The sequence below is a fragment of the Mirounga angustirostris genome, unplaced genomic scaffold (genome assembly GCF_029215605.1).
Source record: "Mirounga angustirostris isolate CCGP_5_RB_7025 unplaced genomic scaffold, mMirAng1.0.hap1 SCAF_4, whole genome shotgun sequence".
In the NCBI taxonomy this organism is placed as follows: domain Eukaryota; kingdom Metazoa; phylum Chordata; class Mammalia; order Carnivora; family Phocidae; genus Mirounga; species Mirounga angustirostris.
Genome location: NW_026991712.1, coordinates 184,776,267 through 184,802,192, shown reverse-complemented (window position 1 = coordinate 184,802,192; position 25,926 = coordinate 184,776,267). Strand labels below are relative to the sequence as shown.

At 54.5% G+C, this 25,926-nt stretch overlaps 1 protein-coding gene across 2 annotated transcripts in view; it reads left to right on the top strand.

Annotated features, from left to right (window-relative positions):
• The first annotated feature begins 439 nt into the window (after positions 1 to 439).
• Positions 440 to 25,926, top strand: part of LOC123860118 (calmodulin-binding transcription activator 1) — an 82,176-nt gene continuing 56,689 nt past the window's right edge. For both annotated transcript variants that reach the window (XM_064590023.1, XM_064590022.1), the window contains exons 1-2: positions 440 to 559; positions 5,316 to 5,450. The gene's annotated coding sequence lies outside the window, so the exon portion shown is untranslated. The remainder of the gene's footprint in view (positions 560 to 5,315; positions 5,451 to 25,926) is intronic.

Sequence of the window (25,926 nt, the reverse complement as noted above, 5' to 3'; positions counted from 1 at the left end):
TTCAAAGCTAGGGGTTCCCGAAACCCGTCCACAAGTAAATGACAGAAAAAGCTCCCTCCCTCCCCCTTCCCTCCAGGGCTCCTGCCGGCAGGTTCTCAGGTGCATCTTGTGCTGAAAAGGTTTGAACAACTCTGTGCTGCCTTCTGCCTAGAACTGAAAGTTATGTAGGAGAGGGTCAGGGGTCAGAACCGCTGGTCACCATGCTGGATGCCAACTGAGGAAGGCAAGGAACATGCGGGCCCCCCCCCCCCCCCAGAGGCTTGGTCTTCCTGCCGCCATCCTGAGACAGCGGTTCTCGAAAGTCAGGGCATATTGGAGTCCAGGAGTGTGCACGTTCACCAGGCACATGGGGCGGGGGCAGCCTGGAAGGCCCGCGTCCCCATCCCTCCCTCCCTCTGTGGCTGACGTTCCTCTCCTCTCTGTCCCCTCCAGGGAGGAGTGAAGGTTCTCATCACAGGCCCATGGCAAGAAGCCAGCAATAACTACAGCTGCCTGTTCGACCAGATCTCAGTGCCTGCGTCCTTGATTCAGCCCGGGGTTCTGCGCTGCTACTGCCCAGGTGAGGAGACTGGCCCCCGCCACGGGCATGGGTGCCCCAGGAGCACTGCACGGAGGGTCAGCCTGGGAGCCACCTGGGACAAGTCGCGTCATTACTCTGAGCCTCGGTGTCCTCTGCTGGGATGGAGGGTCCCCAGACCAACTGGTATAATGTCATCAGTTTAGGCTCATGGAGCTCACGTCAGACAAGGCTACAAGGCCTGCTCAGCTGGGATTTTGAAGCGAACACAATGAGGGACTGTTTGGACAGCCAGTAAGCCAGGCTGACACACCCAGGACTGGGCACAGCAGGAAGCTAGAACCACCCTCAACCTGAAAGGCTCCTGGAGCTGGTGGGGAGAGCCAGGCAGGGGGAGGGGCCCGAGAGGAGCCGCATCTGGGGTCCGAGCGACCAGGCAGCCCTCTCTCCTCTGGCCCGTGCCTCCCACAGTTCCAGACCAGCAGAAGCCAGGAGAGCAAGAGCGAGAGGGAGCCCAGGCCATGTGGCCCACAGGGTCAGTGCCCCGGGGCACTGAGCAGCTCGGAGGGGGATGGAGAAGGCCTGGTGGCAGCTGTAGGGGGTGGGGTGTCAAACTAGTCAAACTAAGAATAATCTGCACACTAAGAATAATCTACACATCCACCCTTGAGAATGTGAAACCATCTACCCTGCGCCCCGAAAAAGGCACGTGCACAGAATTTGCCGCCAGTTTCAGGGGCAAGAGCCCTCTGCTGTCCTGGGCTCTGACCTTCACCCTCCCTCCCTCATCGTCATCTGCTTAGCTTGATGTCCCTGTCTGCTCGACTCCTTGACCTCTGGCCTGCCAGCTCCCTGTGGTCAGGATCTGTGTCTTTCCTGGTCACTAGGCGTTCCCCCCGGCACATCCCAAGAAGGAGATCAGTATTTGTGAAGGAATCTGTTCCTCGGGTTCTTGGTTTCCAACCCTTGTGCTGGTGCTGGGAAGACCCTTTGGCTGACATTAGCTCCAGGGATGGCCTGTCCAGCTTGCCCGGGCAATGAATGGAGAGAGAGCCCTACCCCGTGTTATCCGAAGCCAGGAGTCTACAAAAGGAGAGCGTGCTCCCTGTGGAGGCCAAGGGTTAGGGAAGACAAGTGGGGGCCTTGGGCCACCCCAGCTCTCTGCCTCCACCCACACCATCCCTCCAGCCTGGGGCTCCTGGATTTACATGGAACATTCTTCCTTCTCTCTCCTTTCCGTGTGCAGCCACCACCACCCCCCAAGAGCAGAATGCTCCAGAACTGGGTTCACGGGTTCAGCCCCCACAGGAACTCAGCATCTCCTTCACCACAAACATCTCAGGGAGCCAGGGATGGTGCCCATGGTGGCCTCCCCCTACTGGCCCTGCCCCCATCACTGCCTGGCCAGCTCCAGAGGACCCACTTAGCCCCGTTTGCTCCCGGCAGCCCCGCTTGGTCTGGAGCACAGCCCTCAGGATGCCAGCCCAGGCTGGGTCACCCTAGCATGGCTCAGGGCTGCGTGGCCTAATGCAGCAACCACTCCCCACCACCTCTACTCCAGGGGGGTAGGGGGCGAGGGCAGCGTGTTATTACACTGTCCACTCACCACCTGCTGCTGGAACAGGACTCGCCTGGCCTATAAATAGAAACCACTTCCTGTACCTGGTTCTTTCCCGGCTGAGGACCCAGACCTTGCCTGTCCTAGGTTATCTGACCCCTCCACAAAAAAGACTGGCCTTTGCATGCCCTCTGGACAATGTCCCAGGCCGGGACCTGGCGCATCCTGGGTGCTGGACCAGTCGCATCACGGCACATCCCAGATCAGCCAGTTATCCTCTGGTGACTTCAGCTCTGTACTTGACCTCTCAGGGCCTCCATTTCAACATCTGAAAAACCAGCTGTCAGATGGGTGAGAGCAGAGGAGAAGGAAGGTCCATGAAACACTTGGTTCACAGGCTCAATTCATGAAAGTGCTCCATGCGCCAGGCTCAGGAGCTTGGCACCCTGAGGAGGAGACCAGACCCTGACCAGGAACACGGTCCCCCACCGTCACTGGCCACAGACCACACGCAGCATGGAGTCGGCGCCCTACAAGATCTCAGTAGTACTCCAAGCGCAGGAGAGAGACAACCAAGTCAGGGCACTGAGCTCAGGGTGAAGGTGTGATGACAGAAGACCTGGGGCTTTAGGAAAGGCCCCCCTGGGCTCAGGAGGAGACAGGAGAAGCCACCAACCAGAAGACTTGGCAGGCAGGACAGCCCCACCCTGGGTTCCTGGGAGGTCACCAAAGGCAAGGGGTGAAATTCAACAGGAGGTGGGCAAGTGCACTGCGTTTTGAAGCAATTAATTGAACAAACGGTTGAGTGGATGTATCATGCCAGGCACTGACCTTGGCACTGGGCATGAAGAGGTGATCAGGACAGACCTGTGCCCAGCTCTCACGGAGCTTACATTCTACTGCAAGAGACAGAAAGAAACAAGGAGACAAATCGCCAAGCAAGTTGGAGGGAGAGTGGAACAGGTGGGGGGAGCCGAACACGGCAGGGCTGGAGAAGAAAGAGGGGACCAGCCCATGTCCATCCTTCTGAGTCAAAGGAAGGAGTTTGATTTGGTTTCACTTGCAATGGGAAGCCATTAGTTTTAAGTAGGGAAGTGATGTGATCTAAATTATGTCTTTAAAAGATGATTCTGGGTGTGTGGGAGAACAGATTGCTGGGAGGAAGAACAGAAACAGGGAAACCGTAGGAAGCAGGCAGAGAGGTGATCTTTCCTGACTTCAGGAGGGGAGCTCCCTGGGCAACGTATTCCCACCAGTTTCAGGTGGGGGCTTTGGAATGTGGCCCCCCGATACCATCCCGGCAGGAACAGGTAGGTCTCGGGTGGGCTGAGGTTGCCTGCAGCAAGATTCTAGGTGAGAAAGCCTGGCAGCTTGGCTTAGAGTGGTGGCAGGGGAGATAGAGACAAGTGGAGGGACCAGGACTCGCTGATGGACTGAATGAGGGGAGGGAGAGAGAGCCGAGGACGTGCCCGGGGCGATGGCCTGCCTGCACCGAGCTGCTGGTCCGGGACACGGAGACTATGGTAGGTCCTCTCCTCTCCGTCTGTCTCTCTGTGGAAGGATGGGATGCTTTCGATCGGCCACATTCTAGCATCACAGGTTGTACAAGTGCTGGGAGATGCCGGGAGGTGTGGAGAAGAGCAGCAGTTGAGGAGCCCCCCCCACCCCGCCCCCTGGGGTCAGAACATCAGAGAAGCCTTGGGCTCCCCAGCCTCCAGCCGAGGCCAAGAGGCCTGCTAAGAGCCGCAGAGCTGAGCGGGCTCAGATGGGATGTGTGCTGGCTGCCCTTTCTCCCTGTTGGTAAACAAGGCAAATCTCCAGGGAGGATGAGTGACCATGAACTTGGAAGTCTGCCTGGGGACGCCGTCAGGGCCTCCGGAGGTTCTGGACTTGGCTGGGCACCCTTGCCCAGAGAGGCACTCTAGGAGGTCCTATGGGAGGGTCCCCCACCCACCATGGAGCCAGCTGGTTCAACTTCTGGTCTGGAGCTAAGAGACCACACCAGGATAGAAAGCAGAGGGGAAAACCCACTGGTCACCCTGAGGCAGTGACGTCCTGAAGACCTGCTCTGGGGACAGTGACATCATACATCCACCTGGAATGAACAGAGGCCTCAGGTCAACGAGCTGGTTTTCTCATGGGAAGTAAGGTCGGCCTCAGAGGGAAGCTGGAGCTCTACTCTGCCCTGGGGAGCAGCTGACTTGGACAGCCTTCTCAAGCCTGTAAACTGCAAAGCAAGAGCCCAAACAGTAACATGATCCCCATGTGCGTCCTCCCTGGAAATCTGTCCTGGGGAGGCCCTGGGCACTGGTATCTGGTGTTCCAAAAAAGCAGGGCAGAGAGCACATAGCCCTGAGTCTACCAGAGGAGGAGGCCTGGTGGGGTGAACAGCCTGCACGCCCATACTGGGCCCCGGAGGCCGTCTCTGTGGGCCACGACCCCCAAGATTTCAACAGGAGCCGTGCATCCCCTTTAGCCCCAGAAATGAAGCAGGTTTCTGCCAGGGGTGGGCTCTCTTCTTGCCAACAGTGAGAATGTCCCAGTTGTTTATTCAAGCAATACAGTCTCCACTGAGCCCTGTGCTGGGGACAGAACAGTTAATGAGACCCACAGGGGCCTGCCTGCCCAAAGCCCACCGTCTAGGCATTGGAGGGAGCTGCAAGCTTCATGGCAGCACCCGAGATCGGCCCCCCTGGGCCCAGACTAACAGGTGCGGCTGAGGCTCCTCCCTCATCAGGAAGGCAGGGGAACTTCTGAAAATACATGGAAGGCCATGCTGAGTGCATCAGGACAAGCTTGTAGGATAAGGTGAAACAGAGAAATAAGCACCAAGACTCCAAAGCAAATGCTGTACCTGGACCCCATCTAGGATGGATGGGATGGGGGAGAAGTCAGGCAGCCATGGGGCAGGGTTGCGAACCATTCATTCATGCATTCATTGAACAAATCCGCACTGACTTCCGAGTACCTGCCCTTGCCAGGGAGCCGAGGAGCAAACAGGCAATTACAATCTGGGGTATGGGAGTGATCACAGGGCACCTGGCTGAGTCTGGGGTCCCGAGAAGTTTCCTGGAAGAAGAAGCACTACATCTGGGCCTCAAGGAATGAGCAGGCAGAGGCCGGGGGTCACCCAGTGAAGGGGGGGTGGGGAGGGGGCACTCCAGGTTCCCGTGTGGTACATCAAGTTGAAGGGTGCCCACCTCCACCCCTCAGCCTGACCTCTCTTTCCTTTGCTTTCAGCCCACGACACTGGTCTTGTGACCCTACAAGTTGCCTTCAACAACCAGATCATCTCCAACTCAGTGGTGTTTGAGTACAAAGCTCGGGCCCTGCCCACACTCCCCTCCTCCCAGCATGACTGGCTGTCATTGGACGGTAAGAACAGCGCTCGGGTTGCCTTGCCAGGTGCTGGGGAAAAGGGACACTTGGGGACCTTGTGCACAGGGTGTAGAAAAGAAGGAAGCATTCAGGTTCCCTAACATCCACTCGGGGCAAAAGTCTCCACCACAGAAGGACGAACTGGGTCACCGCCCCCAATCTGGATCTCTCTCTGGCACAGAATGAAGTATATGAGTTTGGGCCTGCAGCTGTCAGTCCTGCCAGGGGATCTGAGTGGCCAGACAAGGCCCCGAGTTGCTAAGAGGTCCCTCTCTGGACAGATCCTGAGAAGCAGGGTCTGAGCATCCTCTGTTGCCCCCCCCCCCAAGCCAATTTCTATGGTGTCCTCGAAGACAGAGCCCCCGGAGGCCATCACCAAGTCCCAAGCCTCTTAGAGATGAAAGCAATGTGGGCAGCTGAGGCGAGGCGGCTCAGGCTCAGCTCCTTTCGTGTTCCAAGGCCTGGACGGGGCGGGGGGAGAGGGGGCTCTGCATTAAGTGCTTTTGCCTCTTAGGGACAACAAACCAAACCTCACGGAAGCCCACAAACACCTGTCACCCCCAGCTTCTAGGCTGTTTCTACTTTAGCCTCTGCCCCATAGAGCATGTGAAACAAGTGCAGGATCATCATTGTGGCTGATGGTGGAGGGCCAGGGAGCTCCAATAGGCTCAGATGGAGGAGACAGGACCTGCTGTCCCAGGATGGCTCTCTGAGAGCCACTGGCCTTGAACATGAGTTTGGCACCAGAGGCTCTGCAGAGAAAAGCTGCCAAAGACAGGTGGGGGGTGCTTAGGTCAGAGGCTGCGCTTCCCAGCTCTGAGCATGCCTAGCAGAAGCCCTGGAGCTGGCCTGGGGAGCTGAGCTGGTAGTCCGCTCTCTGCCCCCAGACAGAGCGGGAGGGATGGCTACACACACGTCAGTATCAGGACAGCCTGCTGAAGCGCCATTCTGTGGGGTACTTGCCAGAGACCTCATCAGCCTGAGGTGTGCGCCTTAACTAAGCTGCCCCTGGGCCCTCTGCAGGGATCACTTCCTTAAGCACCTCTCCCCTGCACACTGCAGCCCTTTGCCTTGTCAACTCTCAGACTTCCCCCTTGCTGCTGGCTGCTGGAGGATTTTCTGGGCTTGGGCACTTGCCCTGGGCCACTTTCCTGAGCCACCCCATGTGCAAATCTCAGCCTCATCCCCGCTCAGCTCCAGCAGTGACAGGGTCCCTGGCAGCCACCCTGGCCACTGAACCCTCCGAGCTGTTCCCAGAGGTGGCTTTGGGTCAGCAGGGATCTGCACCCTGGCAGAAGCTGCGTGGGAGCACCAGGCTGGTCTTGGCAGCCACCCTGGGCAAGCCTGGAGCCAGCCGGAGCTGTGAGGATGACCTGCAGGATTGTAACAGAGAAGGGCAGGGTGACCAGGGGCTCCCGTTCAGGAAATCCGGTTTCAGCTTTGCAGAACAAATGGGAAATGGAGCAGGGTACTCTGCAGAGTCCTGGCTCTCCCTGAGTGACCAGGTCACCTCACCAGGATGGACTGGAGGATACTGGGACCAACGTAGGACCTGCCTGGGAGATGGAACCCTTCCGAGAGCCAAGACTCAGCCAGGCAGTGCCTGGGAGCACAGGAAATGCCAGCCATTCCCCCCCATGGAAGCCCAGAGAACAAGCTGTACCAGGAGGTTACGGGCAGGGGGGGGGGGGTGCTGTGACAGAGACCATGGGGAAGGAAAACCCCCTCTGCTTCATTACAAACACACTTCTGAGTCCTCAACCATACCAGGTCCCTTAGGCAATGATCCTGCTACCAAGCTGGACAGCTGCTCCCTGGCAGCCCCTTCCCAAGAGGACTTGGAGCTCTGACCTCCAGAGGCCTGCAGTTGAAATAAGCATCCTCCAGCCCCTGGAAAAATACACAGGAGAGATGACAGGTTGGGGAAAAGACAGGAGAGGCCCACCCCAATACAGAGAACAGACCAGGGCCCCTGCAACACCTCATGAGTCCCTCTCCCTTTGGTCTTGGGCAGGTATCCTTTCAAGTAATGGGAGGGGAAGGTGGCCAGAAGGTATCCCTAAACGAGTACAAGTGCCTTATCCACCCAAGGAAAAGGTTCGCAGGATTTCACCAGCCTGATAAATAATAACCGTGGGGGGAGGGGGGCCAGACCTGCAGCCGCAGCGCCAGGGCGTAATCGGCCTCGTGCCAAGTGGACAGCTGGGACAGCCCCGAGGGTAGGGGTCTCTCCGGGCCTCTGGCCAACCCTGTGGCTTGGCAGTGAACTTGGCTTGGCGGGGGGGTGGGGGTGGGAAGACGCTGCAGGGGCCAGGCTTGCAGAAGCCTCCCTCTCCGCTCCTCTCTCCCCTCCCGCCCCCATGGTTACTGGGCAGATTCGCCCTGGGAGCTGCTGGGAGGTGGGGACGCGCGTGCTGCGGCGGAGAGGGGGAGGAGAGGGGGTGCAGAGGGGAGGGGGCGAGGGACTGCAGCACCGAGCAAACTGGGGCGCGGCGGCCGGGCGGCGCGCGTGCACACGCGCGTGCACACGCACGCGCACACGCGCACGCACGCACGCCCGCACCCCTCCCCCACCCCCCTCTGCAATGCAGGGGCGCCTCGCGCCCGCCCGACTGCGGCAGGGCTCCGCGCGCGCGGGGGGCAGCGCCTCTCCCCAGCCCGGCGGGACCAGCGAGCCGCGGGGAGCGCCGCGCGCTCGCAGCCCGGCGGCCGGCCCTGCCTGCGCCTCCGTGGCCCAGCTCGCGATCGCGGGGGCGCTCTCCGCGCCTCCCCCGTCCCGGCGGGGAGAAACGTTTGGGGCAGAGGATTTCTGCCTTCGTTTGATTTTTGGAATGGATGTTTGCCAGACGGAAGGCCGCGCGGGGGCACGAGCGAGGAGCGCCGCAAACCCGCACGCCCGCGCGCGGCCGCGGGGGCGCAGCTTTTGTTCTCCGCGCAGCGCTGGTCTGAGCCGCAGGGCCGGGTGGGGGGCGAGCTCCTCCGGCGACGTGCTTCGGCACCCTGGCCCCAAAATGTCAGCCGAGCGCAGCCATGCAGGCGGAGACCGAGGGAGGAGATGGGTGGGGGGAGGAGAAAGGGGGTGCTGCCTCGGCCACTTAGCTAGCTCGGGCAGCCCTTGGGAAGCGCAGCGCTTCCAGGCCCAGGAGCTGCAGCTCCTCCGCCAGCCCTAGGTGGCTTCTCCCCTCCCCACCCACCCCCAGCCCTGGCTGCCTGGGCCCCCGCTGCCTACCACAGGCTCGCAGGTTGTAGGCCACGGTTCATCTTTGTCCTGTGAATGTGTGCGTGAGTGAATGAGTGCCCACCAGACACATCAAAAGAGCTTAATCCAGCCCAGTGGCAGGAAGGCTTCCAGACCTAAGACCTCAAGCCTGAGCAGGCATCAGCTGAGTCAAGAGGGATGGAAAGGAGTGTCTGTCCCAGGGAGAGGGGGCAGCGAGGGCTGACGGGGTGGATGGGACGGTGGCTGGCTTTGGCCAGGCTACTCTGAGAACTACCATTTTCACCATGTCTTACCCCAAAGGTGCAAATTCAGCACAGATTTCCCAGGGCCTGATCCCAGAGTGTCTCGGGCAGGCCAGCTGTGCATTTGGGAAGGCAGTGGGACATCTTCTAGGCTAGAGGCAGGCAGACTGAGTTTACCCTGGAGACGTTTGTGGAGGGACTCTGGGGAATGTCTCTTCTGTCTGCCCTGGGTCCTGCAGACACAGACAGCCGACAGCCGGGGCTGTGCTCGCAGGGAGAGGATGTGCTGTCCGTTTAGATGGTCTCCCCGTGCCTGTGTTTGCAAAGAGAATAAACCCAGGCCATTTGACACTGCGGCTCTAGAGCCGAGGGGGTGGGGCTCCCATCTCACCAAGGGCACTGGGACACCTTTAAGTGACTCCTGTCCCTGGAATAGAAGATGAGTGGGACTTTTGGGTGCACTGTTCTTTCACTTGCAGTCATCTAATTCTTCCCAAGGCCAGGTTGAGAAGCCCCAGGGTCCCTTGGGCCCCACCCCACCCCACTGGCCCCCTTCTTGGAAACCCACTAAGCTGCTTAGACTTAGACTCTATTTTCAATTGCTTCTCAGGCAGCTGGGCCTCTGCTGGGCGAGAGGATTGGAGTGAGGCTTGGATGCAGCTTTCTTGGGCTCGCCAGCTGGCCACCAGGGCAGGCCTCCTGCTGACCCTCAGGGGCAGGGGAGGGACCTTTTCATCTCCAGCAGAGTGGGGAGCAGGGGCTAGAACTGACTTCAGACACTAGGTGCCTGCTTCCTGCATAGGAAGACCCAGGGCAGGGTGGGCACCCACCAGGGCCAGAGGGGGTTATCCAGTAAGCCAGCCTCCGGGGCAGCCTACCTCAGGGTTAGACATCTGGAAAGATTGAGAGTAGGGAGAGCTACTCCCTACTAAGGAGGTGGAGAGAAGGAAAAGCAAGATTTGGCCTCCCAGTTTGGCCTTGTGCTCTGACCAAACCCTCTATGCTAACAGATGGAAGATGTGTAGCTGGGGTGGTCCCTGGCTTGCCCCCTCCCCATCTCCAGGCTGCCTGCCCTCCTCCCCCATGTGGCTGTCCTCCTTCCAGCCACTCCCCTGAGAGCAGGCTCCGCCCACCAGGAGCCAGAGACCACACACTGACCTAGAGACCCTGGGGGTAGCCCAGTGGCAACAGGAGACACCATTCCAGCTGTGAGACTGGCCCCCAGAAGCCTCCGGGTGTTTTTTTTCTCCCTCCTATAGTGACTCTCCAGGGTGTTTTGGACCAGCTGCTCCCTGCCTGGCTCCCTCCCTCCTGCAGACCCACAGTCCACCTCCCAGTTATCCTCCTTTGCACCTGTGGAGTGATGCTGAACTGTCCACATGGGAGAATATGCACAGAGCCAAACAATTTAGTTGTAAATAATGTGGAATGTTACTGTTTTACTAAAAATAAGGCAGTTGATTTTATGGACTTGAATACAAAATTCACAAGAATTTTTAAGATAAGACATACGGTGGGAGTGAATTGTCTTTGACTTTGGAGAGCTGCCTTGAAGTCCATCCATAGCCAGTGCCCACGGGCCCACCCTCACCTGTGCTTGGGAGGACTTCGGAGGAGAAACTTGAGGACCCCTGACATAAGGGTCCTCCGCATAAGGAAGAAGTGGGTACTTCCCAGAGCCTTCTGGCATTCATCTGGAGTGGGTTAGCTCATGGGTACTTCTTTGCATGAGCTAACCTTCTTCCATGTGCCCCAGACCTCACTCCTGAGACAAGGCGGCAGCTGGTTTGACTTGATCTTATACGTGGGACTTGAAGCTGAGTGGGAGGAATACCCCCATCTCTGAGCTGCAGCCTGCCCGGCCAGTGCCTTCCTTCAGAGCATGGGCTCCCTTCCCGTAATCAATCTTTGTGGGGTCGACATCGTTACAGATTGGGGGTGGGTGTCTATCCTTAGCCCTCCTTAGCCAGGGACCAAGCAGCCTGGTCCTCAGATGCCTCCTGGAGAAGTGATCTTCTGCTCTTTGCAGCTGGGGCCACAGCAGACAGATCTGTGAAGGTCTCCTCTGTGTGGCAGGGAATGGGTCACCTTGGAGCTGGGCCTCACCCGCCTCCTTGCAGCAGTGACAAATGGTGCCCTGCAGAGAACCAGCACTGAGAAGCAAGCCCAGCATCTGCAGAGGCCAAGGAGGCAGACTCTGCATCTTCATCCTGGCTGCAGGAAGCAAAGGAAAATCTGTGGAGGGAGCCCCAGAGCTCAGGCAGATGTGGGTGCTCTCGTAGGATGGGCTTGCCTGCTCCCTGCCTCATCATGAGGCATCAAGGTGGGAGGCTCAGCCAACTTATCCTTGACCATTGCATTAATGTCCTGGGGCTACTGTAACCAACGACCACAGACTCAGAGGCTTAAAACAGAAATATATTCTCTCAAGGCTCTAGGGGCTGGAAGTCCAAAATCAAGGTGTCAGCAGGGCCATGCTCCCTCTGAAAGCAATAGAGGAGAATTCTTCTTGACTCTTTCAGCTTCTGGTGGCTGCTGACGATCCCTGACGTTCCTTGGCTAGCGGCAACGTGACTCCAATCTCTGCCTCTGTCATCACACGGCACCTTGTCTCTGTGTCCCCATTTTCTCTTCTTATAAGGGTACGAATCATTAGATTAGGGCCCACCCGATCCGGTAGAAACTCATTATAACTACTTACATCTGTAATTAACTAATTACAAAAACTTTATTTCCCAGTAAGATCACATTCTGAGGCAGAGGGAGAAGAGAGTGCCCTAGGAGAAAGCAGGCTACACGGACATTCACAGAACATTCCAGAAGGAGCAGTCAGGGGAGGCGGAGGGACCAGGAGAGGGTGTCATCACAGAGCCTAGGGTCTGGAGGGCCTCACAAGGGGATGGGGCGGTCAATGGGGTTAGAGGTCCTGAGAGCCCGCAAGTTGAATGGCCGTGAACAGGCAATGAGGTGCTCTCTCCTGGGCCACTGTCTTCTCCCCGAGGGCTTGGCCCCACCCAGGGCTCCCATTATGGTAAAGGTGCAACATCCCCTCCGTCATGCCTCGTCTCAGATCTAGAACCATCCATCTAACTGCCCCCCGGAACAACTCTGCTCAGATTTCTCTTGGGCAAAGTCAACATGTCCCAAATGTTACTCACTACTGTTCTTTTGTTGTCCCCCTGCAACCCTCCATCTCCTACACCATTCCCCACCCCAGGAAGCCAGGAGTCGCCCCCTCCCTGCACCCCATCACCATCCTAGCGCTTTTGTCCCCCCGATTTCTCTTGCTTCTCTGCATCCCCTGTCCACCACCTTCACAAAGCCCAACATAACCTCATGTGTGCAAACCAGTCTCCTGGCCTCTCGTCTTGCCTCCTTCCACCAGGTACCATCGGTTCTTCCTGTACTGTGCACCAGACACTGCTCCAGGGTCTGGGGAACCTTTATTTGCATAGAGCTTATATTCCAGTGGGAGAGAAAGACAACAAACAAATCACAAAGGAAAATATCAGGGTGCTTAAAATGGTGGCCTGGTAGAGGGTGCCAGGGTGGCTACTTCAGGTTGGGGGGATCCGAGGAGGCCTTTATGGGAAGACAATATGACAGGAAAGGAGCCAGCCACAGTAAGAGCATGGAAAGAACATTCCAGGCTGGGGGAATAACAAGAACAAGGTTCCTGGGGAGAGAACAAGCCCGGCGTATTGGAGGAGCTGAGGAGGTGTCTGTGGCTGAGCAGAGGAAGGGAAGGTGTAGGGGCATGAGAAGGGTCCAGGGAGGTCAGCGGGAGCCAGGCCACGTGCAGCCCATCAGCCAAGGCAGGGAGCTGGAATTTTATCTTAAGGACAATGGGGGCCACGGGAGGGTTTTTGCAGGTGAGTCAACACCCTCAGGTTTATGTTTTTGAGACCCCCAGCCACCTGACGCTCTCACAGTGCAGGCAAGAGATGATGGGGACCCCGACGGGCCGGTAATGATGGATCCCCAAGAGACACAGTTTGGGGTTTGGAGTCAAGGCTTCTGCAGATGATTTGAACATGGAGGATGCGGGAGAATGATGGGTCATACCTAGGCTTGGGGCTTGAACGACTGGAGTACGGTGGATCAGTCCCTGAGATGGAGGAGTAGGAAGAAGCAATAGGTTTGGGAGATGGGGAGTGAGGAGTTTGGTTTTGGTCCCGTCGTGCTCCATTGCCTTGTTAGAGTCAGCAGTATACATTTGAAAGTCTGCAGGTCAAGGAGAGTCCAGAATGGAGATAAAATTTAGGAGTCATCAGCTCATAGATGGAATTTAAAGTCATGGGCTACCTGCCATTGCTCCATGGACGAGTGTAGATAAAGGAGGGGGGAGGGTGCGGGCCCACCGTGGGCTCTCCCAGACATTAGGATGTCAGACAGAAAGGAGGCTGGCCAAGAGCCTGGGGAGGAGCAACCAGCAAGTCAGGAAGAAGATGAGAAGATGTGATCCCAGGGAGGCTAGGAGAAGAGGGGGTGTCAAGAAAAGGGATGTGGGCAGCTGTGTCACCTGCCAGGTGAAGGGGGGGCAGAGCCTTCTAGGCAGAGGAAGCCACATGGAGGGAGGCCCTCAGGCAGAAGGAGCAACGTGAGTTGAAAGAACCCAGAGAAGTGGCTGAAAGCTCTGGATGAGAAGGTGCCAAACCTGTCTCTGAGCTCAGAGCCACCACACCTTCCCCGGTCCGGGGCAGGACAAGAAGGCCCAGGAGGCTCTCCAACTCCTACCTGACCCAGGAGGTCCTGTGCCTCCCCCACCTCTGCCCTTCCTTGTGCAGCAAGAGGAAGTACAGGGCCTGCTTTGCCTGCCTTGCCTTCTGTTGTTGGGGTGCAGGGACTGGGGGTGAGCCCCAAGGCAGGAACCAACTGTGACTTAGCACCAAAGGGCGTGTGGATGTCAGACCCCGTGGGGACGGCTCTGAGCCCCAACCCCTGGTTGTTGCTGGAATGCAGGAATCCTGCAGATGGGCCCAAAGCCTGCCTGGCTGGCCCACTCGGGCAATTGCACCCCTAGCTCCTCAGAGGATTATACCGGACTCCCATGATCCTACCACATCATTTGGATGTGGGCAGCTGTGCTCCCGAAGCCATAGCCTCAAAGAAAGGCCTCTTGGCCAAGCTGGGCCCCAAAGAGACCAGAAGCCTGGGGATACAGACAGTCGAGCCAGCGTTTTGCTGGCTTCCTTAGCCTTTCCAGGGATCTGGCTTCCTGAATCTACCTCCCTGGAAAAGAATGGAGATGTCGATCGGTTTATCCAGCTGTGGGGAGCCATGGTCCTAAGACTTGGACACTCAGAACATGATCAGCAAGGAGAAGAGGCCAGGGGCAGCTCTGGAGCTGGTGTGGCCCCCTGAAGGAAGTGAGTCCTGGAGGTGCCAGAGCAGGATGAGGGGAGACACCTCCCCTCGGGACAGAGCAAGCAAAACAGCCTCTGACTGGGGCCAGGAGCAAGGCCTCTCCTTTCCAAAACTCCTAAAAATACATACATTTCTGATCCATCTGAGCAGCCCAGCGACCTTGTCCCTACCTGTGACAACAAGCCATTCAAAATAGTCTGCCAGGCCGAAGACCAGCTACCCCCACGGCAGTAACCCGCGGAAGCTTTACACTTGTGACCCCGAAGTCCTCTGTTTGAGAACAAAAAGTGACAGGCAGGTATGTGTCAGATGCTCCATGCTTAATAAGAATAACAGGAGACGTCTTAAAAATCAGCAGCGGAGTGGAAATAGCAGCAACAAACTTGGAATCTTCGGGAGTCAGAACTTGAAGGAAGCTCAGTCAGCACGTAGTCCAACCTCCTCATCCTTCTGGCAGGAATGTGGGCTCAGAGAAGGGTGGCCACTTGTCCCCAAACCATTGCTGAATCAGGACAGAACCCCCTCCTGACTCCTGGCTCAGCGAGCACCCCTCCCTGCACAGCCAGACTCGCCGAAGCTCTGGAAGCCAGGACGCAAGGTCCGAGGAGAAATGAGCTGGCTCGAAGCCATGGGTGGTGTGGGGGGTTGTGGTTTCCATCCCTCAGCCCGTGTTTGCTCAGGTGTCCTGGCTGAATGGGCTGATGCTTCTTCCCATGATTCGCAATGACGAGACAGAGAACAGCCACTTGCCACCCACCCTCGCGCCGAGGGACTGGTTTCTGACATCAGCAGAGGGGGAGGCCCCCCCAGGTGTCCAGTCCCAGATGTGCTGGAGATGTGAGCAGGGAACTCTGCCCCGGTCCTCACCACATTCAGCAGCACCCATGTTTAGAAGAGCTGGTGACAACTTGTATCACTTCAATGACATCAAGCTGAGTCCAGCGGTCTTGACACACATGGGAAAGCTGGCAGACCTCTGAGCCACCATGACTGCCTCTTTCTGCAAAAGCTGCTTTTAGGACAGAGCTGCCCACCCAGGGGTTACACCTGCCAGGCCCTATCCATGAAGCATTTGTGTGTATTGAGGCACTGAACTTCCCAGCAGCCTACGAGGTCCGCCATCCTCCGAATGAGGACACTCAGATGCAACAGTAAGCCAGAGATGTGCAGAGAGAATCATACCCTGGTGGTCCGACTCCACCTGCTCGCTCTTGACTTGCACACAGTGAGAGTCTTCCTCTGAGCCTCTTCTCCCTGCTTCCGTCCTGCTGCTTCTGACCTGGCCCCCAGAGCTAGAAGCATCCCTTCTCCCTGCTCCTCTCTGCCCATGATGCTGCCTCTCCACCCCCCCACCTGCCCCCCCCCCTCAGAGCCAAGCAGTTTACAAATTAGGACCTTCAAACCCTGCAGGGCTTCCTCCCCCCCAGGTCTGCCCCTGTCCTATCTTAGGCTTTTCTTATCCCATAGCGCCAGTTTCCCGCCACTTTCTTTCCCTTCCCACCTGCGCTATATGCCACTGACGCGTTCAGAAAGAGTGGACGGAGCGCCCACTATGTGACAGGCACTGTGCAAGGTGCTCTCTGCTGGGAGAGACCGACAAGAAAACCGGCAAACATAACCGAGTGTAGTGAGATCTGTTAGGGAGGAAGGCATGGGGCTTTGGGAGCACTTGTTGGGAGGGAGGGGTGGTCATCTATTCCTTGGAAAGTTCTGGAAAGAGTCGCTCTCCTGCATGGGATACAAGCCCTTTGTAAGTTGGCCTCAGGATGCCTTCTCAGCTCATCAGCCCTCGCTCTCCTCTGCATAATGCCCCACTCTGCTCTGCTACAATACTCAGATTTCCCCAAACGTACCATGCTATTTCCCACCTCTGGATCTTTGCACATGCTTTCCCTCTGATCCCTTGGGTCTTTTCCCTGTGGTCAGTTTAGAGGACCTCTGCTCTATTGAAAACGTCTACTCTAAGCCCCCTCCGCTATAAAAGCCAATTCCCCACCTCGTCCCTTTTCCCCCACATGCAGGACACCTTCTTTTTACTTGGCTTTCCCATCACACTTTACTCCATTAGCAATTATTCTTTGTAGTCATTTATTCACTGACTGTTTGGTGCCAGGCACTGGGCCAAGTGCTAGAATCAAAACAAATGAACAAAACCAGAGGAGGTATCTGCGCTCAACCAGCTTACCGTCTAGTGGAGGAAAAATCAGACCTGACCTCCAAGCCTTCCCACAAACAAGAGCTTGGGGAGCTTGTAATGGCGGAACGACTCCTCAGGATGTCTGGAAGGAATTTCTTAAAGAAATGACCCTTGAGCTGAGCTCTGAGGAAGAAGTTAGCTCCAAGAAGAGGGCAGGCAAGAATATTCCAGGCAGAGGGAACAGCATGCACAGAAAGCTGTGTGGTGGGAGGGAGCCTCGTGGGTATAAGGGAGCACATGAAGGCTGGTGAGGTGGACAGGGAGGGGGGTGGATCAGACCAGAAAGGCTGGTAGGGTGCTCAAGGATAGGGCTGTGTGTGTTAGGCTAAGGAGAGCTGGCTTTGTCCCCAAGAAGAGGGCAGACACTGAGGGTTTGATAGGCAGTGACATGGCCAGGTGTGCATTTCAAGAAGGGCTCTTCTCTGCTGTTTGGAGAATGATGGAAGGAGGGTCAGAGTGGGTGATTGTAGACCAGTTAATCCTCCAGGCTGGAGATGATGCTGGACTTGGTGTCTCTGGAGAGAAGGAACAGAGTCAAGAGACATTTAGGAGGTGACATCAACATTAATTGTAGGTGGATTAGATATGGAAGTTCTGTGTCATTCACCCCGGAGAGGACTAGTCATGAGTTGGGCTGAATTTGAAGGGCCTTTGGGACATGATGTGAAAAATCAATAGTGAGTGAGTGGCTGTTGGCTCCAGAGCTCAGAGAAACACATGGGCAGGAGAGAGAAGTCTGTGACATGTCTGCATGGACGTCACATTGGATGAAATGGGCCAAGGGGTATGGATGAAATTGACAAAGGTGAGAATATAGCTGAATCCTGAAGCTAAGGACTTTTGTCTTAATTATCATCATGTCCCAAGAGACCGGGAACATAGTGGGTACTCAATAAATGTTTCTTCAAGGGATGAACAGATGGATGGATGGATGGATGGATGGATGGATGGATGGATGGATGGATGGATGGATAGATGGATGGGCAGATGGGTGGACTGATGGACAGCCAGTGGTGTTTTATGACCATCATCCTCACTGCTGACTGATCTTAGCTTTAGGCTGTAGCATCCCTGATGTCCTCCCTGATGTCAGAGCCAGGCTGGGGAGGCTGTCCAGAACTGACCAGGCGCCATCACCTCCCGAGAGGCACTCTGCTGGACCCAGGGCTTTACAAGTCAACTGTGCATGCCCCTGCCCCTGGGAGTTCACGGCCCAGGACACAAGGCAGACCAGACAACACAACTCCATAAAGGCAGGTTCTGAGGGTTATGGGAGCACGTGAGAGAGCCAGGGGTATCCCTCTGTGCCCCCATCAGGAAGGGAATGTGTTTGACAGGGTCTGATCCTGTATGAAAACTTTAATGTTTGTTCATAACAGTGCTCTTCACATGTAGAAAGAATGTGAGAGATTTAGCCAACTGTGAGGTCAGAGGGTGCCCAAGCCATACAAGACTCCCCTCACCTCTGATACAAACTGCAAGTTCTGGGTGCCTAAGACCATGCTCAGGTTCGATAATGCACTGAAAGGATTCAGAAAACCCACAAAAGCTGTTATACTCAGAGTCTGTTACGTCAAAAGGACACAGATTAAAACCAACCAAGGGAAGATGTGTAAAGGACAGAGACCAGGAGGCCACCCTGTGGAGTCATGGACAGTGTTGCTTGCCCAGCATCAATGTGGGACAGTGCTCATGGAGTATCACCGACCAAGGAAGCGCACAGGAGCCTCGGTGTCCAGAGCTTTTATTGGGGCTCTATTGCGTGAGCATGAGCCTTTGCCCACCTAGCTGATCTGTCTCTGGCCTCTCCAGAGTTGGCCAAACTGTGTGACCCAAAGCCCCCACCCTAAATCACATTGTTGGTCCTTTTAGTGTGGCCAACCCCACCCTATAAATACCCCCTGTGACCAGCCCTTACCTTAAATCATGTTGTTGGACAACCAGTGACCCGAGGCCTCCAGCCAAACAAAGACACTCCCATAAGGCATAACATTCCAAGGACTTAGAGGTCACCTCCCAAAGGCAAGGACAAAGGCCAGACTTCTTTTGGGGCAAGGCTAAATTTTTTATGAGCAGAGCAGCACCTCCTCCTTCTCTGTTCCCACCTGCCCTCACCTGCCTCCCCAACTCCTCACTGCAGCAGACCAATTTCTTTCTGTGTCTGTGTTGAGGGAGGAAATGTGTGTTTTCTGTTGTTTCTGTTGCTGTTGTTTTTTAAAAAGTGTTGCCCCCACACAGATCTTGTGTACTCTTCAGCAATTCTTTGGGGCCGAAGAACACATTTTATTAGGAAAAATGGCTTGTCTCCTGCCAGAGAGTATTGTCCAAAGCTCAAGATCTCCCAGGCAGAGATGCGAAAGTAGATTACAGATCAGTCCACTTAATGGTGAATTAAATAAGAAATTCTAGAAGCCTTTGATGGCTAAGCTTATTATTCTTTTTTTTTTAATTAATTTATTTATTTGACAGAGAGAGACACAGCGAGAGAGGGAACACAAGCAGGGGGAGTGGGAGAGGGAGAAGCAGGCCTCCTGCGGAGCAGGGAGCCCAATGTGGGGCTCGATCCCAGGACTCCAGGATCATGAGCTGAGCCGAAGGCAGTCGCTCAACCGACTGAGCCACCCAGGCGCCCTAAGCTTATTATTCTAACACATTATCTCAATCAGGTCTTTAAACTACTCACCTGTGCCACAGCCTGTGATGCTCTGTAGATGAATCTACGTCCCAGCTCCATCCCACAGGCTGCACCCCTGGCTCTAGCAACGTTCTCCTCTCGCTGAAGTGTCCTCCTGATGGCTCCATTTGCTGCTGCAGGGTTATGAGCAGCTCCATTGGGAGCAGCCAGCCTCCTCCCTCCCGCCCTCTCTCCCCTTCTCCCTCCCCGAGGCTGGGGCTGGGAGCCTGGAGGAAGCCCCAGAACCAGTTACCCCTCTTCCCTCAGCTCTCCTCTTCCTTCTGCTGACGCCGGTGGGGATGGATCTGACCTTGCAAATGGTGACCAACTGGGTACAGATGGGGATCCCAGAGCCAGGATGGGGACCTCGGCAAGAGTATTCCTGTTCAGTAATTCGCCTCTAAGAGAAAGGGAAGACATAGACGCAGCATCCAGCCACCTTCTAGGATGTTAACAATTCAGTGTGATTCTTAAGACTCAAGGCTCTAATGTTATAAGCTCAGTGATGTTTAGTATGACATTGAAAGACCTGGCCTGGGCCACACGGGAGCTGCGAAAGCTCCACGGTGGAACTCCAACAGAGCAGGTCCTGCACAGAGGTGCTATGAGCCAACCCAGAACCACGGCAAACACAGCCCCACCAGGCTGGGGGCCCGATGCATTCAAAGCCCCCAATTCTCTGCAGCTTGGAAATGGCTAATGCATTCATCATGAGTCTTTGCACTCCTCACTTGAAAAGCAGCAGGAGAGAACAAGCTCCGAGCAGAAAGCAGATGTGCAGCAGGAAGTCTGACTTCAGGGCCTGATTGGGCTTAAAGACATCATTCCTCCCCTGACCTTCCCATGTTGGATACCCAGTAAGAAAGTGAGTGGGTGCTTGTCTTCGATTTCCCACATTACTTCTAAGTGAGTTGAAGCCGGGAGGATCGTTGGGTGGGGCTGCATTTCTTTCAGTGGTGCTCAGGGGGTTTCTCTTTGGAAATGGATGGATGGTGCCTCCCAGGCCTGTGGGTAGCAGAGCCATGCAAGGGACTGACCCAACTTACCGGTCCCAAAGAAGCCAGTGAGCTGCCGGCCTGCGTGGGGTTGTGGCCACACCACGAGTGTCCACAGCAGAAACGTGACCCAGGGTGTCAAAGAGAGATGATCTGGGGGTGGAGGTACACATAGGTGCGTGGCACATCCGTGCTTTGCCCTGGTCACGTTTTTTGTTTTTTTTTTCTCACGTTAGCCCCTAAGGGATCTAAAACTAATGTGTCGGTTCTGCTTCCCCGACACTCACAAGATGGGTGCCATTTAAAGTGTACTTGCGTCTAATTGTGCCTTCCCTTTTGACTGCTTTTTGTCTTCTTTTGGTAACGCAGAACATGACATGACATGACAGCATCCCCTGTACGATCGTGACCTCGATAATTATTATTCCTAGGCAGTAGCTGCTTGCTTCCTTAAAAGGGGAACTTTCTAGCTCTTGTTTTTACTGGTGCATGAGCCTCATGTTTGGGTAGGCAGCAACCATCAGGATGGAGATCTCAAAGTGGTTTCCACCATAAATACCCTGTATGGGTCTCTGGACTCAATTGTCGCCTCTAAGAGAACCCACTCTTTTCTCTTTAATCGGATTTCCATGTTAAAAAAGGATGGTGTCTATTGAGTGAGAAAGCACACCATGGCAGTTTTAATAAGTGCATTCTGAGTGTACCTTTCGGGTAAACAGCTCCAATCACAAGCGTGACTCCATTGGACAGAGGATGCGTGGCAGCCTCTTTTGAAGTCTTGCTGGGTTTTCCTGCCTCAAGGAGAAGCCAGCAGTGGTCCAGGGGGCACCTGTGGTGCTCTCTCAGACCCTAGGGACCCAGGCTTCCTCAGTTCCTTTCCAGAAGGATCCTGGGGGTTGGGGCCCTGATTTGGCCAGAGTGGCCTTGAAGGGGGAGACATAGCAGAGGCCCATGAATTCTGCCCATGAAGGTCTGTAAGCCCTTAGGCAGGCAAAGAGATGCATGGAAGTGTGTAGAAGAAAGAGCTTATATTCGCTCTCACAGCCATAACAAAATACCACAGACTGGGGGGGCTTAAATCACAGAATTTCATTCCCTCGAAGTTCTGGAGGCTGGGAGTCTGAGATCAGGTTCGGTTTCTTCTGAGGGCTCTCTCCTGGGCTTGCCAATGGCGACCCCCTCACTGCGTCCTCTCAGGATTGTTGCCATGTGCACTTCCATCCCTGGGGTCCCTCTGTAGGTCTAGATTTCCTCCTATTAAGAAAAGACACCAGTCACATTGGATGGGGGCCCACCCTAACAGCCTCGTTTTAACATAATCCCTCTTTAAAGGCCCTGTCTGCAAATATACCGTCACGCTCTGAGATACTGAGAGTCAGGGCTTCAACACGTGAATTTGAGGCGGACATAATTCAGCCCAAAACAGAGTTATTCTCCCCAAACGGGAAGTCTTGCCCGAAGGGGATTTCATCACTGCCATGAGGGCTCTTCTAAGGCCCCAGACACACCCTCTGAGACCTCACGGGGGCCCGTCACTCAACACCAGGGCTTCTGCTAGAGTTTTCTGACTATCTTGGCCAAGGTGTGGACTGGTTACCTTGCTCTATTGTTTGGCTAAGACAAAGTGCCAAGTGCCTTTCGGGCACCAGGCTGTGAGCTTCACAAATATCTCACCCGAGTCCTTATGATGAGCTTGTGATGTAGCCACTATTTTCATCCCCATTTTACAGATGAGCACACCTAGGCCTAGAGAACAGACCCTTCCCAGAGTGTCTGAGCTGGAAAATAGGGGTGCCCAGGCCCTTCTGACTCCTGAGCAGAGCACTCACTGCTTGGATGCTCTGCCTTCTAGGGATTTTAGGCTTCTGGTTCAAACAAAGCCCAGGCCCAGACTGGCCCGAGTGGCCCAGCTTAGGGGGCCCACAGGCCAGACATGACCCTGGCTCTTTGAGGATGTCTGAGGTGTACCTCCAGCACCCATGGGAGGCCGTCGAGTTGACTGGCATGGCTTCAGGAAGAGTGCTTGGGGGAGGGAGGGGCAACAGCCCTGTCAGCCAAGCAGCTATGTCTGTCCTTGCCTGCTTGTTCCACCTGGTTGTACCTGTCCCTGTAGCTGTGCTTTTCTAGCCTCCTGTGAGGCTGAGCAGAGAAGCAGCTAAGAGCTCCAGCTCCAGAGTAGGGGGCCCATGGGGGCTCTGCTCCTCACTAGTGCACAGTCCAGGACAAGTTACATGAGACTGCTGCCTCGGTTTCCTCCTGTGTAAGCTGTGAGAATAGCAGCACCTACTTCCCAGGCTTGGTGTAAACATGGAAAGAATGGATGTGGGTAAGAAGCGCAGTTGGGGCTCAGTGATTGTTATTCTGATGACGATGATGACAGTGTCGATGACGACGACGACGATGACGATGATGATAATGATGGTGATGACGGTGACAATGACGATGATGATGACGATGATGATGAAGATGGTGACAGTGATGACGATGATGACAATGACGACGATAACAATGATGATGATGAGGACAGTGATGATGGTGACAGCAACAAAGACAATGATGAAGACGATGATGAAGACGGTGACAATGATGACAACGATGACAGTGACAATGATGATGATGACGATGATAATGATGGTGATGATGATGATGACAATGACAATGATGATGATGACAACAACAGTGACAGCAACAAAGACAATGATGACAATGATGAAGATGATGATGATGAAGATGGTGACAGTGATGACGATGATGACAATGACGATGACGATGATAGTGATGACGGCAGCTCCCACCCCAAGAGGAAGAGTCAATCTCTCCACTCCCCAGGTGGCATCTGCTCCCTGGCCTCTCATCACCCTGCAGAGTTACTGTGCTGCACCACTTTTTCCATAAGGACGATGTTGCCCAGAGACCTAGAACAGACGGGGCCTCTGGAGAAGTGAAAGGAGGTTAGCCTGGGTGGGGTGCATGTGCTAAGGGGTCTGGGTCCTCTGGTCCCAGTTCCTCCTGAATGACTGTGAAATAGAATTGGGGGAGAGGCTCTCCTCTCTCTCTGTGTGTGATTACTGGCCATGCCTAAGGCATCCAAGCCAGCTCCCTCACCCCGCTACCGTGTGCTCGGGAAGGCAAGCTCATTTTAACAGCAGAGGAAGTAAATCGTAGTGGGAAGGAGTCCACCATTCCAAAAGATCCTGAAGTTTATCACAAAGATAGTTCTAGTCCCCAAGCCCTCCCTAGGTGCCCAGCAGGCTCTGGGTTACTCACTTTACATTCATTATCCGATTTCATCCTCTCCATGTTTCCAGCAGATGTTTCCATCCCCATTTTACTGAAGAGGACCCTGAAGCTCAGAGGAGTCAGGTGACTTGTCCTATGGCACACAGCTAGGGATTCAGACTGAGGGCTGTCAGACACTAAAGCCCATTGGGTGCTTTATCACCACACACCACCCTCACAGAAAGACTGGCCATGTATTTCATCACCTGGCCTGCACATAGTATCGGTGGTGGGGGAGGGGGGTGCAGGGAGGCAACAGATGGACCTGTATAAGCCTCTGGGGAGAAGGAGTTGGTGTTTTCACCTAGCTTCTTTGGATTCTCTTTCTGCATTATGTCCTTTAAGAGAAATCCCCAAGTTCTCAGGCTGTGGCTAATGCATCTCCTCCACCTTCCAGATTAGGTCTGACAGCCTTCCCAGGCTGATACAAATCGTAGCATGGTTTGCCCTGGTAGCAAACACCTTTTCTCCCCACTGCCCCCTTTACCAGTGTCCCCCCTACAGTTATCTACTACTGCATAACAAACACCCCAAAGCTTAGTGGCTGAAAACAACAAGCATGCATTCGTTCTCTTGATGCTGTGGGTTGTTTGAGCTCATGCATGCAGCTACATCTGTAAGACTGGTCATTTCAAATCCAGAGTCCCTGCAGCTGAAGCACAAGGGGTGATTGCTGTATCAGGTCAGGTCATGCTGGACAATACCAGCACCCCATCTACACAGTCTTTGACCTCATTTTGCAAAATAAGAAACTGAGGCACGGGAAGAGAAAGGAGTTTCCCACACAAGTAGTTAGTGGTGGAGCTGGAACCAGAACCCAGGCTGCTGACCCCAGGCCTGGGCCCTTCCCCCTACCCCCAGTATCTCCCTCATATGGAAGGCTCAGGGGCCCTGATAAGGACATTTGCAGCTCAGGTGGAGGGATTTGAGGCTCTCTACAAAGCTTACCTTCATCCCGGTATCAGCCAACAATTGTGATGGAGAACCCCAACACACCAGGGAGTTCTTCAAAGGGAACCCTAAGTTCAGGAGGCTGTTCCCTCCAGGATCCTGAGCTGGCAAGGGGGCAATCACTGCAAGCAGGAATTTGACAGACTCACAAGAAGCACAATTAGATATGACCCCTCTTCTGACCTCCTTTTGCTCCTGGATGTCACCATCCCTGACTCAGTGCTTCTGCTGCTGTGTCTGTCTCATCTCCTCAAGAGCAGTCACCTGGCAGGGCCTGTCCACCTGGATTCTCTACCCATGCATCCCACACCGGGCTGGACACAAGGGGCTTGGCGAATAAGGCTAGACAGACTGGCTCAGGATAGGCCATTAGGCCCCCTGACCTTGGTATTCCTTTTCCTATCCTTCAGTCTTCTTTACCAAAGTTAATCCACTGGTCCTTTTCTATATTTCATTCTTTTTCTCCTTATTGTAAATGTGTTTTACAACTATATTGAGAAATGATTAACATACCATACCGTTTACCTGTTTCACGTGTACAATTCAAAGATTTTTAGTAGACTCACAGGGCTGTGCAGACATCACTATAGTCTAATTTTCTTTCTTTTTTTTTTTTTTTAAGATTTATTTATTTGACACAGAGAGAGACAGCTAGAGAGGGAACACAAGCAGGGGGAGTGGAAGAGGGAGAAGCAGGCTCCCAGCCGAGCAGGGAGCCCAATGCGGGGCTCGATCCCAGGACCCCGGGACCACGACCCGAGCCGAAGGCAGACGCTCAATGACTGAGCCACCCAGGCGCCCCTGTAGTCTAATTTTCAAAAATTTTCATTCCCCCAAAAAGAAAGCCCATATCCATTAACGGTCATGCCCCCTTCTCCCCAGCACTCCCCCCCCCCACCAAGCCCAAGACAACTATTCATCTATTTTCAATCTCGATAATTTTGCCTATTCTGGACATTTCATATAAATGGAATCCTATAATATGTGGTCTTCTGTAGCTGGCTTCTTTCATTTAGCATGTCTTCAAGATCTATCCATATTATACCATGTGTTAGTTCTTCATTCCATTTTTATTGCTAAATGGGTGCCCATGTGTATGGACATATGTTTTCACTTCTCTTGGATATACCTAGGACTGGAATTGTGGGGTTGTAGGGCAACTCTATGATTAACCTTTTGAGGAACTGCCAGGCTGTTTTCTAAAGCAGGTGCATTTTACATTCCCATCAACAGGGGATGAAGGTTTCAATTTCTCCACATCCTCACCAACACTTGTTATTGTCCATCTTGTTTATTATAGCATTCCCGGTGGGTGTGAAGTGGTATTTCATTGTGGTCTTGATTTTCATTTCCCCAATGCCTAATGATGTCGAGCATCCTTTCATATGCTATTGGCCATTTGTTTATCTTCTTTGGAGAAATATCTCTTCAGATCCTTTGCCCATTTTTTTTTTAAAGTAGGCTATTTTAAAAAATTATTTGTAATTATTCTTTTTATATTCTAGATACAAGTCCCTTATTACATACATGAATTGCAAATTTTCTCCC